Source organism: Haliotis rufescens, unplaced genomic scaffold (assembly GCF_023055435.1).
Source record: "Haliotis rufescens isolate VD_foot unplaced genomic scaffold, xgHalRufe1.0.p SCAF_8, whole genome shotgun sequence".
Classification (NCBI taxonomy): domain Eukaryota; kingdom Metazoa; phylum Mollusca; class Gastropoda; order Lepetellida; family Haliotidae; genus Haliotis; species Haliotis rufescens.
In genome coordinates this window covers 37,083,222-37,098,156 of record NW_025964372.1, presented here as the reverse complement: position 1 = coordinate 37,098,156, position 14,935 = coordinate 37,083,222, and positions in this window count along the sequence as shown.

Genomic DNA, 14,935 nt, shown 5'->3' with positions numbered 1-14,935 from the left:
TATCATTTGTCTAAATGCAAATCACAGCTACACTGCGAGATATTGATTATGCATAGCCACAGCTGTCACTCCGACTTATGCATGGTATAGCTGAAAATCAATACAGAAGTCAATCCCAACATGATAAATGTGATCTCTCGGTTCTTTTGTTCCTCTGACGGTGTATAAAACTGACTCATTGTTGGTCTCGGTATTGGGTCTAGTTTTTTCCCATAAACGAGGAAGTATTTGTGCATGGCAGATTCAACATCCTTAAACGTTTGAATTGAATGTCCTTCCTTAATCAGTTGTTCATGAATAAAGTCTAATCTCTTCATTCTCTGCTGTGTATATTGTAACTGGGCTGCTTGGTATTGTTCTAAAGCTTTATTATGTCTTTTCTGCTCCGAACCTCTCATACTAGAAAATAAAAAATTACTCCCCGAAAAAGCTAGAGCATTAACAATAGCTCCACCGACCATCATCGCAATTGATGCCATATGTATAATAATATAAAATATTCAAATGTTTATATGAATATAAATATTCAAATGTTTAATTACTTCATTATGTCTTCCGGGATAAGTCCTTGTTTGATGAGCATATCCTTCGTTGCCATAGCTAATCCAATATCGAGAATGGCCATTCCGATGTCATATCCATTAAAATCTAGCTTGGGAGGTGTGGCTTTAGTAATCATTTTAGCCATACGGGCATATCCAATGGCCAAGCCGGTGACCACCGCTGAATGATACGTCGCGTTTACCAACATTTTACCGTCTGTAGCTGGAGTAGTCATGCTTCTTATAGCATTATATGAGGACTAACCTCTAATTGAACTTGTTGTTGCGGCGGGGGTGACGTTTTCTCTTCTCCGGTCTTATAAAAGAACCATACAGCCACTATACCAGCAACTCCTACTAGTGCCCATGTTTTAATCGGATTAATATTTGAATTATTTATTAATTTCGCTTTGCGCGCCAGCCCACCCTTTCTTCCTGCAGCTATTTTCAAAGGATTCTTAGTAACTCTGGGTTGTTTTTTTGTTTTCTCATTCACATGTGGTGGTTCCTCATTCACTTGTTGTTCCGCAATCTGTTGTTGCGTTTCCACAATCTGTGGTTCCTCGTTCACAATCTGTGGTGTCACCTGTGTCTCCATTTATATTATTAAGTGGGCACGTATGTTTAAATTGACAATACCTAGCCGTTATCAAAGCTGTGGTGAACGGAGCTAAAAACATTCCGTATCTATGATAAAACTCACAGCTCACTGCGCTTATAGCGTGTTCGATGAATGGGTCTTTCTCGAGAGATTCGCATAAATACAGGCGATGTTCTGCTGGGATGGGGAGAAACGTACTAGCTACGGCTGTGTATAGTTGTAATATAGAAGACCCTATCGTTTTAGTCATGGTAGCTCCCAGTCTAGACTCGTAACGCGCGTACAGTTTTTTAATATCTTCGTCGGTCATGTTATCAATTTTTTCGATGGTATAATTTTCTCCCAAATATTGGGAACATTTTCCACCGGCTACCAAAGCGGCGAGTCTTTCTCTATGTTTATCTAAAGATTTATCTAAAGATTTATCTGCATCAGATTCTTTGAGCATTTGTTCGATGAGTTCGTCGCATTCCATAATGTAATACCTAAGGAGATATTTAAGTCTAACATAATATAATATGACATATCCAATACAACCCGTAATAATGAACTGTTGTGAAAGAATGAGGATTTCGAACCACATTTTATGTAATATTAACCGCTAATGTTCAATTTGCTACATTTTTGCTACATTTTTGCTATAATTTGCTATAATTTTGCTACATTTTGCTATAATTTTACTATATTTTTGCTACAATTTGCTATAATTTGCTAAGCAATTGCATAAGCAGCTGGTTGATCGGTTTTTAATACGAGTTTACAGTGCTTCGTTGCCGCTAACACTTTTCTGACTTTGTCTCGTTCACCCTTGGTATAAATGACATCATTTTCGCGTAGACATTCCTCGAATGAATCTCGGTCTTTGCAATGAAACAGTGCTACCCATTTGGTCTGCTCTCTGAGATCTTTCAGGACAGAGTTGTATTTTTGAGTAAGTACCCAAACGCTATGTTGAGTATGCCGACCGGAGAATGCTAAATACGAAAGCATATCTTTCTTTTTTGTGAGTTCTTTACTCGCGCTACAATCGTCTATTACGAAAAGGGTTGATTCTCCTTTGTATCTTTCGTGACAAACTCGGAGGCAGTCTTGTAAACGATCGCCCGGATCGACTCTGTGTACCCCGTCGTCATTCATTACCCAATCTCTCGATAGGTAGGTTTTATTAACGCTTATAGTCGGGCACAGAATAATAATATGATCGAAAACGTCCCGATAATGACTTTCTAAAATATCTAGAATAAAAGCTGTTTTTCCGCAGCCCGTTTGCCCGCATATGATAGCGGAGTGCGGATCTTTAGGTAAAAGATTATCAATAGATTGCTTGCACGAATCTCCCATTCTGTATATTAAGTTGTGCATCCATAATCACGTACAAATATATGTTTAATTTACCAGCCGCTTCCTGAAGCTTCGTTATCTGTATGGTGGCACCCTCGCTAGCATTTTCTATTCTCCTCCCACTGCCGTGTAATTGGTCATCGTCCGTTGTTCGCATGTCGAGCCATAGCGCGTACTTCGTGGTGAGGTATTCACCCATCGATACACTCCCGAGAGACAGATCTTTCACGACCGCGTTAACTTCCGGAGAACGTTTTATAGAAGGAAGTTTTTTAATCTCATCCCACTGGTGATACGCTAGCATTCCTTGGCTATATAGTTGATTAGGAACGCCTTCGATAGTCAATTCTACTTTTGTAATCTTGGGATTGTAAAACTTCTCGGTATTTCTTTTAAACGCATCGGAGGGGTCCTCGAACAACATTAAAATACCCTTCAGCGACCTCGTGGGGACGTTTAGATTGATATTCCACATCGTATCTTTTTTGTCCCTCGTGATCTTTCGGTGTCGCAGCACGCGATCGTACAAAATGGCTAAACTTCCGGTATACTGGTTACGAATTTGTCTGGCTAATTCGGGATCCGTTATCATATCGTACTCCAGCGAGATATTGTCAATGGAATAGCTAGCATCATCATTAGCAGATCTGATTACTCTACCGTAGTCATTAAAAGTGAGTTCGTATTCTAACCTATCGCCTAGGGATGCTTGATAAAAGGGCATGTGGGAATCTAGTAATTCAAAGTCTAAGGGAACATAGAATCTGTTACCTAATGCGTCGGCAACGGCCTTATCTTTTTCGTTGGTATCAACACCATTTTCAGCACCCACGCGCAGTCTCAATGTGTTCTTATTACAAATACCTTGGTACTGTAAGTTTTCCCGCTCTTTATCCGTTCTCCAGAGATCCATGTAGCAATAGTATACATCGTTATCGTCGATACTCAAAACCTCATTACCGCTAATTTTAATGGCGATTTTCTTAACGATAGCACGACCTATGTTCTGAACGGGCTCTCTGTAGAAGTCAAACTAATCGTAAATGCTAGTCGGACAGTTCCCGGAACTAACACATCGTGTGCGCCGAGATTAGGAAAGCGAACCAGAAGCGTTTGATTCTGATCTATGGTACTAGGGTTATTAGTTATAGTTACAGACTGACGAATTGCTTTGACCCCTAATGGATCTCGAAGTCTACGTTGTGGGTTTAACTTGCGTCCGTATTGCGAAGACATTGTTTATATTGAAATTATGTACCCTATGTTTAATATAAAAATGGCTAATTTTGAACATAATGAATTAGATCTAAGTACATTTGATGACTTTGATAACCCAAACGAAGAGGGTACTGATGAAACCAACTTTGGTGGCACGAATCTTAACGATGAAATTTTACAATCAACCGTCAATGATTATTACGATGCCTTAAAAGATGATAAAAATTATGTTATCCCAATAGGTCGTGACTATTCAAAGTTTATGCTAGATAGTAAAGGAATATTACGACTGCGTGACTCTCCACATATTTATCTTATGCATTATAGTACTCGTAAGCCCCTAGCCTTGTCTACTATAGCTGGTAAACATAGCCGCGAGTTTGTTCGTGATAAATTAGGTTTTGTAGAATACGGACGAGCAAAACTTCCCGCGAAGACTACTAAGGTTCTTCGAACCGTGCGTACTGAACTCGGTAATACAGATGATTTGGAAGAAGCCTCTAACGTGGCCTCGAACGGACTCGGAGAAATCTTAGATACCTATTACGATAATTCCACGGTCAGTGTATCACCATATTCAGAGTTCAGTATTAGGGAATTACGAGGTCTTGACAAGGCAATGCGAACAATGCGGGGAGAACTCATCAATAATATAGCCAAGATATCCGAAATCGACAAGCATATAGCTCAAGAGAAAACAAAACTCGAACAGGCGGGCGATGAGTTCAGTAGACGCCGCGTAGCAGAAAGATTACGTAACTTAGAAGACGAAAGATCAGCCCGCCTCGAAGCAGCTTCCAGTAATAGAAAGGCACTTCGTTCGCAAATCAGTCGTATTTTCGAGAAACTATCGATCAAGTCCTCAACGATGACACTACACTGGCCGATAAAATTAAAACATTGTTCAGAGAACAGGGAATAACCGTTGCCAGTATTTTAACCGCGTTGGGTTTTATTATATCGACTTTGACTCTCTCGTTAACAGGTGGTAGTACAGGTGGAGGTACACCGCCTAGCGATAAAAATGGTATAAAAGAGTGGATAAAAAAGCATTTAAAAGCATTAGGTTCAGCACTGGGAAAGCTCGCTGAGAAAGCCGCGGCTGCACTTCCCGGTATAATAGGGAGTGTTGTTTCCTGGCTATTGAATTTATTAGCTAAGACCACCACTTGGCTTAGTCAAAACTTGTGGGGGTTGATCGTAGCAATTGCAGGGCTGTTGTACGTGTTCGCTAAGAACTATTTAACCACCAAATCAGTTCGCTAAGAACTATTTAACCACCAAATCAGTTCGCTAAGAACTATTTAACCAAATCATGAGTAAACCAACCGAGACTCCACCCACTACGAGCGCTGTTTTTTCATCGATATGTTGTTGATTTTTAGCCTCAATATGCGGTGGTACTTGAGCATTAGTAGATGGTTGTGTATTAAAAGATGGTTGAGCGATAGTTGGTGTTTGTGGCTTGACTATTCCCTTTTCGCCCGTGATCGTTTGCGTTATTAATTCGACGTTAATATCTGAATTTATACCTGGTTTTTGTTGATCGGTAGCGATAACAATTTTATTATTATAGCCTATCACTTGACCGATCTTAAGTTCCATATTACTCGGGGACATGTATAGTCCCGGCGCATAAACGAAGTCCACTTTGGATTGAGCGTACTGTAATGCATCTTGAAAACGCTTTATAGACGATGGTATGTCAACTGGTGAATTAATGGCGTCCTCCACGTTTGCGACAAACTGTTTTTGTGCATCGAGCGCCGTCCCAGTACCGATAATGGATGTTCGTGTTTGCGATTGTGCACCGAGAATTGCCCATACATAAGTTCTTATCGATTCATTAAATCTTACAAATCCTGGGTTAGTAAAATTATTTTCCGTTTTATCATTAAGAAATTCATTCCAAGCGTTTGCGGTATCGTTCATTTGTATAAATTTTGTAACAATATAAGCCAAACCACCCTTAAAACTCATAAGGGAACCTCTCCAATCGTTACTCGAAAGTTCCCAGCCATGATTAAGATTATGCAATCTTACAAAAAGATTGTCTTTCTGTAACAACTTAAATGGATCGAATGGTTGATGAGTTTTTTTAACTAAATCATCGCTGACTTCTTTAACAGTTTTTTGTCCGCTGTACGGAACACCTAGACCATGGTTTGCTCCTTTAATGCGCCAATCTTTACTCGTAGAAACATTAAATTCCTGACAAATACGTTCATAGGCGAACCTATCATAATTATTATTTGTGGAATTCCACGCTCGATCCTGCGGTAATGGAGCACTAATTTCTTTAAGTATACGTCTAATCTGATAATACACGTGAAATAATAAAACAGACTTATTTAGCATAAATCCTGGGGCATTAACAGATACGCCACATCCCGTTGTGGCACACCATATGGCAAAGTTTAACTGATTCTGCCAAAATTGCATAGGATTGTGAAACCAATCGTGCACCATTTTATCGCTAGTTGCCGTGACCCTGTAATTTTCAAAGATATCTGGGAATTTAACGAAAAATTCAGCACCAGAGGCAGTTACTATAATCGATTGATTAGTAATGTATTTCGATTTCATATTTAAGTTATGATATAGTATCATTGTATATTTAATATGTATGTTACACTCCCGGGAATAACAAATGGTCAGTCTATTGAACTGCTTCATACTATCGATAACTGGGATGGACAACTCGAAGTAGCTCTATGCGATGTAACGTATTACCCGCTGTGGACCAATATAAGTGCTGCGAGAGATAATAATGAGTTGTCTATAACAGATAAACAAAATATTATTGAAAAAAACATTAATATACCTGATGGGTATTACAATATATGCTCACTCAATGATAACATTTTTAAGCCTAATGGAATTAGTATCACACAAAATGAGTCGAATGGGATAGTGAAAATCGGCACTGGAGAAAAAGGTATGTGGATTCATGAGAACTTAGCAATTACACTTGGATTTACACAGGTAGAAAGATCAAGAGACTTTATATTATCAATATTCAGGACAACATCTGATGGAGATGCATTACCCGATTTAGTTCCCTATAAAGAGTTGTTCATCCATCTTGATCAAATAAGCACGACGGATAATATTCAACTAGAAAGTCCTTCAACTCTACTCAGATCTATTCCAGTGAAAAATGAAAAATACAATAGCGGTAGAACGGAATCTTTCTCGTCATTACAATATAAAAAATTGAAGCGGGGTATTATTTCAGACCTCAAAATTTCTGTATTAGATGTAAAACACCAACCTGTACATATAGGATACTTAAGTGTAACACTCCATATTAAAAATAATGGTTGATGCATCAGGCCCTGGAACAGTAAGACAATGTAATACAATTGCGCTTTCCGATCTCGGAGACACGGAAGGATTTGGTAAACCCGGTACCGATGGTAAGTTATACGCTTTACACTTACACGATAATGTATACAATCGGAAAGAAGTCACATTCACGGGTAATCTAGGAGATTTAAGCGATGTTGATGTTAATAGACTCCTTAAAAACACTTCGTACAATATTACTCGCAACGACGATAATAAATGGACTATGGTCGAAGCAAACATCGAGTGGCTACTGAATATCGTCATTACCCCACCTTATGTGATGATGGGTAAGGGACATAATTTAACTAAGATAATAAATAGTGGCATCGTACTCGCGGCTTATATCCCGTCAAAACGAAAAAGTGTGTTAGTTACTCCCCTTCCAGAAAACCCAGGTCATATGTTATATAGTCGTCCGGCCTTAAAAAACATTAGTTTAAATTTGGTTACTGAATTCGAAGATATTAAAGTTAATCTGAGTGCAATACCTAATATTTCTACGCTTATTATTGAAGTCTTGTTCGGAGATGTACCGGTAGATGCCTTCGAAATATTACCAGGTCTATCGATTAAATGGTTCAAGAATCACGAGCGTCAACGTTGCAGTATTATTCATATCGGAGCATCGCCCGTTGCAACCCTCGAGGGGGTCCAAATTATTAAAAGTGGTAGTATTTCTCTTTCTAAGATATTCTTGCCGTATAATATACATTTAATAAGGTTGATGTATAGTCTCAAAACATTTAAGCAAGACCAATTAAAGACTATTATATGATCGTTATATACACTATGAGTTTATATCCGGCACTCGGTGAAGCATTTGAAAAGATGGAAACTGTTGATGGATTTCGATTACATCAAATAAGCGCCATAAAACATCGAATAGAGAAGGATAGGGAGTTGAGACTTGGATTGTATAAAAGGTATCGCAGAGCCGTGAATGCTCTGTACGGAGTTGACACCGCTCTTGTAGTATCTGGCATGGGACTCGGTGTAGCGGGTATCGGTTTACTATCAACTATAATCGCCGCGCCTATCGTGCTCGGCATGGAAATAACCGCTGGAGTCTCGGGACTGGCAGGAATAGCGATAAAATTCATTTCTCGTAGGTTACAAAAGAAAGCATTAAAACACGATAGTATTCGGATACTCGCCGAAGCAAAGTTGAACAGCATTGAGGATCATATTTCGACAGCAATGGCCGATTGTAAGATATCCGAGGATGAGTTTCGTTTAGTGCTGTCGGAGCTCAACAAATACAATAAAATGAAGCAGGAGATTCGATCAAAATCTCATAAGACCAGTGGTATTAGCGAAGACGAGAAAAAAAAGTTCATAGAAGAGGGGAGGCAACAAGCGCGTCAATTATTCCGTGCCAAAACCAAAGAACTGGTTGGAGATTAAAAATAGATTGTTTACTATCGTGTGATTACATTTAGACAAATGCTAACATAAATATAGAATAATGGAGAAAGCTATTCAATGGAAAGAATTACCACAAGGTTTTTATTATATCAGTGATGTCAAACCAACCAAATACGGTTATCAATTGTTTCTTATCAATTTACAAAAAGAGTGTAGTTATATAGTCTGGTCTCCTAGTAAAATGAACGAAGAACTTAATAAAAATGTTGAATATCGCTTTATCGATAAAAATAATAAAGAATATTTTTATTACCATTTAGACTCATCTAAAGCAATGATTGGCCCTAGGTATTGGTAGTGGTCCAGAACCATCATTACCTATAAAAATTTATATCATTGACTCCACCTAGGGCCAATTTAACTTAATCTTATGACTATCATTAAATCGCATCATCATTTTGGCATAAAAAATTCCTCCTGTAGTAGCAGTATAGGTATATGAATCCTGCTCCAGTGGAGTTGCGGCAGAACCCCCATTACCTATACTACTTCCTGTGATACAATATTTTAGTGTATTTTTCAAACAAGTAAAGTTTGGTTTTCAATATTGTAGTACATGTATGGAATCAAGTCACAAAAACGCAACTGCTACAGAAAAGCATGCATTCCATGCAAAAGTTGACTTTTATGCAAGCCCCATGCATTTCACTACCGTAGAATGGGTATAAAAACATGTGCGTTACCGGGATTCCATATCCATTGTTTAGCATCGTGCTGACAACAACCACTCAGAAAAACAACAAAATTACGCAATTATTCAACATTACAAAATGCCACGCCTGTCCGAAAATGAGCGTCTGCGAGCCATTGGTATACTTGAAGCAGGATCGAGTCAACGTGATGTTGCAAGACAATTTAACGTCCACAGAAACACCATTTGGTGTTTATGGCAACGTTGGCAACAGACGAATGCAGTCAGAGACCATCCTCGGAGTGGCAGGCCACGCGTAACCAATAATCGACAAGACAACTGGATTCGAACAACAAACCTACGAAATCGATTCCAGCCAGCAACAGTGATTGCAAGAAGTAACCCTGGCCTTCGACGAAAATCCTCACCGTACGTCGTCGCCTCAGATGTGCAGGGATTGTCGCCAGAAGGCCCGCCAGACGTCCCATTTTGTCAGGTTACCACCGTCAAGCACGTGTACAGTGGTGCAGACAGCGTCTACGCTGGACGGTCATGCAGTGGGGACAAGTTCTATTCACTGACGAGTCTCGTTTTCACTTCAGCCACAGCGACGGACGGATTCGAGTGTACCGACGTCGAGGTGAACGTTACGTCAATCATTGTGTCATGGAAAAAAGATCGGTTCGGGGGCGGCAGCGTTATGGTATGGGGTGGGATTGCAGCAAAACAGAGGACCCGTTTGATAGTGGTAGAGGGAAATCTCAATTGACAGCGCTACCGCGACGAGATCATCGGCCCTGTTCTTCCGTTTTTGCGTCGTCATGGCCCAGGCATTACCTTTCAACATGACAACGCCCGGCCTCATATTGCTCGACTTGTTCAGGATTCACTTCAACAAAACAACGTGAATGTCTTCCCCTGGCCGGCTCGCTCCCCTGATCTCTCACCAATCGAACACATGTGGGATGAGATGGATCGGCGCCTACGACGTCAACCACGTGTTCCACAGACACTCCAGGAACTTCGAAACATGCTCCAGCAGATATGGACAGATATCCCACCGGACTTTGTGCGACGCCTGGTCCATTCCATGAGACAAAGATGTGTTACTTGCATCGCAACCAGAGGTGGACACACACGCTATTGATTTGTAAATTGACATTTTGGCATGTTCATGGGTTTTTTTTATGAAATCACGCATTTTCTGAAGTCAGTATGGCAAATTAGACCATTTGAACACTTAGACGAGTCTTGTATCTGTTGCAAATCGAAATTGTTTCAGATTTGGTAAAAAACATAACTTTGCATTAAATCTTATTCAATGTCACAAGAACTTTTGTTGTTCAGTATCAGGAAATATAAATAAAGTAATACTTATTTAAACTTTACTTGTTTCATGCAGGTGACTATCTAGGAATGACAATCGCCAACTCAACTGTCTTAACAAATCTCTGTCATACAGTGAGTGAGTTTTTAACAGCATTCCAGTTATATCGTGGCGTGTCAGCTTAATGTGGGAGGAAAGCCCGAAGTGATGCCTCCTCTGTCACTTGCTTTGGTTTCAAACAAAATGAAAGCCTATTTCGGCAAGGGTGGAAAACGGACTTGTATAGTCAGTTAACTCTCTTGCTTCGGGAAGATGGCTGCATGGATGCCCTACATATAGGTTTTTATTTGTTCCTACTGACAAGACCTCGGATAACATAACAATCATATGTACGCATCAACATATTAATTGTTACATCAAAGAACTTTGTATAAGTGGCATATGAAAATGGCCGCATATAATGCCGGTATGTTGACTTGGGGTCTGCCCAAACTACGCATCAGTACTATCAACGTTTCACTCTTAAACTTGAAGACGTGTCCATTTCTCGATAAATAATCTATACAAAGAGAGACGTATTGTTGGATCCAGCAAATAAGAGAATTCTTAATACAATCAAGAAAGGACTTTGTTTATATATCACAAAACGTCTTGGAGCCAATAGGAATTTGATTCCATGTAGATTCTCAAAACCCAACAGCCAAAAAGGATTTGCTGAATTATTTTTGCAATCTCAGAAAATAACCGAGTTTAATAATGTCATCTTCCCGAGGCAAGAGAGTTAACTGCCACTTGACTTTTAAAGTCAGTTAACTCTCTTGCCTCGGGAAGATGAATAATGTAATAACATTTGATTTTTCCACATGACTCCCTGAAAGAACAGGTTCATTCCCTATCCATGTGGCATTTGTCACTAAACGTGGGGGGGGGGGGGGGGGGGGGGGGGGCACGGGTGGCCCAGTCGTCTAAAGCGCCGCGATTCGCTGTGCAGAGTTGCGTCCTTGGGCACGCCAGAAACCTATGATTGTGGGTTCGAATCCCGGTTCGCCCCGATTATGTTTCTAGGTTTGTCAGCACCATACCCGTGCTCGTCGGTTTCACCGAAGTGGTAAACGTCTAAGACCTGCATCACTTAGGGCTTTCCTCCCACATTAAGATGACACGCCGCGATAAAACTTGAATACTGTTAAAAGCGGCGTTAAACCCAATTCACTCACTCACTAAACGTGGTCATCATAGTTACATCTCTATCTTCAAAGTTTGTCAAAACTGAAAGCAAACGTACCTTGGAGTTTATTAAGAAAACAATTTATGAAATGCTGGACTTCCTCATATATAACATGTCAAATTTAGGGACAGTATAATTTGACATCCCCATGGGCACCAGCTGTGCTCCCCTTCTTGCTGGACGATTTCTTTCTACACATCAATCGAAATTTCTGCTTTGATTAGCAAGGGAATTTGGCCAAGAAGGTCAACTTGAGCTTAAGGTATATCAAGGATCTCATATCGATCAATAATTGACAAACATCAATTCCATTTCACTGATTTACCCATCTGAACTATAAATAATAGAGACCAGGAAACTGCCTCCTCTGTGTTATAGTTAGAGCTATGCCTAAAGATTCAGAGTGACAAAACACTATCTGTACGACAAGAGAGACGACTTCACCTTTGCAGTAGTCAACCTTCCCTTAATGTCCAGCAATAGTCAAGCAGCTCCAGTATTTTGTGTCTACATTTCGCAACTTTCGAGGTACGATCCAGTATACCTTTTTTATGAAGATTTCGAAGAGCGTCATACGGCGCTTGTTCAGATGATGTTTGGTCAACATTCAACGCCCAGTCAAGCTTTCAAAATGGTTTATGATGGACATTCTTGGGACATTACCAAATTTGACACATTCAATGACCAAAATAGTCTGATGAAACTCTCATGTTGCCTTGCCTTTGCATGTGTTTGTGACCGGTGGTCAGGATAGGCTCACCTTTTCGCGAACACCTGGTTTCATCCCTATTTGACAGTAATTCACACATACTCAGGATATAGTGAAAATCGTACATTGGAGATTTCTTTTGTTTATGGACATGTCACTTTTTTTATTATGTTATTAAATTTGGGCAACAATGCAGTTTACCAGGCAGAGCTTATTGCGATAATTGGCCCATGCTCGGTTGTGGCTCTTGCTTGTGCAGTAAACGGTTAAGGTGATTGAATGGACTCCTCACTGGGAGGAGTGCGAATGAGTTAACGTCACATCGGCATTATTTCAGTCATACAGCGGATATTCGTTGGTAAACCGACTATGGTCAATACATCATCTCAAAACGACCTCATAATGTCTTGATGGACATCCCAAGTAGGTATGACCGATTGTTGGTTTAAATCCGTGAAGTTTATTGATTCCTACCTGGGTGTCTCGCCCGTTTTGCATTTGATCCCGAGTATAACTCTTGATTTCACTGTAAGTAGATAAGGAGTGGAGATAACGGTTTGTCAAGAGCTGCTTTAGCGGCAGCGTCGGCTTTTGAGTTACCAATTATGCCTACATGATTGGCAACCAGCCAAGACGTTGTCACATTTGCCAGTAGAAAGCTCATTATCTAGTTCTAAAATGTCTAGGATAAAAGGATTATATGACGAGACACTTTGGGGCCATCCTTGGACCCGTCTGTAAAAATGGATATATACACAAAGAAAACAGTTAAACACACCCCTATTTCTGAACCATGACAACTGGTAAAAATCATGGCATGGGATGACTGACCACAGGAGCTGGGCGATACCAATGTCATCGGATAGAACAAACATTTGACAACAAATAAAGAAGATATTGGTGAGTTGTGATTGAAATTTACTGACAAACACATTACACTTAATGATAACACAGGTGTTGTTTTTTACCTTAGACAATACCTCAAAAAAAGTATGGAGCTGCAGGATTAAGTAAACGAGTTACGTTTGATGTTTCATGTGAAAATGTTCCTTGAAGTCTCTACTTGACATGACAAGTGAAACAGATGAGTAGCGGGTATAACCGCCACGTGCCCGGATGACACATTCCGCCCAACGTCTCATGCTTGCATCCAGTCAGACGTTGGATCTGTTGATGGGTCAACAACAACAACCACTCCTGATGCAATGCTGCTTCCAACTGGCGTAAATCTTGTACAGGAGGATCTCGTGCCTGTATGTGCTGCCCCAGAATATCCCAAGCATGTTCAAGGGGGTTCAATTCTTGGCTCATTGCTGGCCAGGATAGAGTCGTTTTTGCATTGGCCCATGTAATCCACGACTGCATGCGAACGATGAGGCCTGGCATTGTCAACCATCTACTGAGGTCGGGTAGCAAGAGGGTGGTTGTCAAAATGAGGAACGACAAAAATGGCCTCAAAACGCTCCGGATGTACTGACCCCCTTGTAAAGTTGCCCCTTATGGTGACCAAATCCTACCTGCAATCATCAGAGATACATCCCCAAACCATTACCGAGCCCCCGCCATATGCAACAGTCGGTTTAATGTTCCTGGGGTTGTAGGCCGTGTTCCGGTGCTTCCGAACTCTCGTTCTTCCATCAGTGACGTGGAGCAGAAAGCGACTTTCGTCTGATCAATGGATCCGTCTGCAAGTTCTCAGATTCCAGTTCTGTTCCGCAATACACCATGCTAAACAAGCAGCTTTGTGGTGATATCTCAACAAGGGACGCTTTATGACTCGCCTAGCCCTTAGTCCTGCTGCTTTCAGTCTGTTCCTGACGGTTCTGGTGCTGAAACGACGATTGGGCAACCACAGCTGTTTCAGACGAGTACATGTTAAAAAGGGTTCTCGGCGTATGAAGGTCCCTGTCTTCGCGATGTGTCGTCACATGAGGTCTTCCGGATCTGGGACGGTCCTGTACATCACCGGTCTGAGCATGTTTCTCGACTGAACGGCTTACGACAGTGTGATGATACCCCAAGTTCCGACCAATGGCTTTACAAGACATTCCTGCGTTATGCATGCCGATTATTTGCCAACTTGTGGAGTTTGATAGTCGCCTTCGTGCCATGGTCACACAATGTCATGGAATGACCGCTTAAATTCGAGCTTAAGGAAGCAATTTTATCGTTTGGATATACTGCTTTTAGAGATACTCGAGGGTAGCATGCTGCACGGGCTTACCATGCATGGCACCTGAGCTTTCGTCTCGAGAAAACATAATTCTTCCAGTAATTACTAGCATATCAAATATTGGGACCAAACAATAATGAAATATATGAGGCTGTGCTTAACTGTTTTCTTTGTGTATATGAGAGTAAATTTGTATTCTTGTTGATATACCAAAGGATTTGTTAATGACTTTTTTAGCTGGGCGCGAGTGAGATCTACCTCTGGCGTATGGCTAGAAGTCGATAAGGAGAAATGGTATCAAGATTTATTTTAGCAGCTGTGGTGAATTCTGATTCCAAGCGGTGGAACCAGGTTTGGCAAGTTTCGAAACAGCAACCGTTTGAATATTA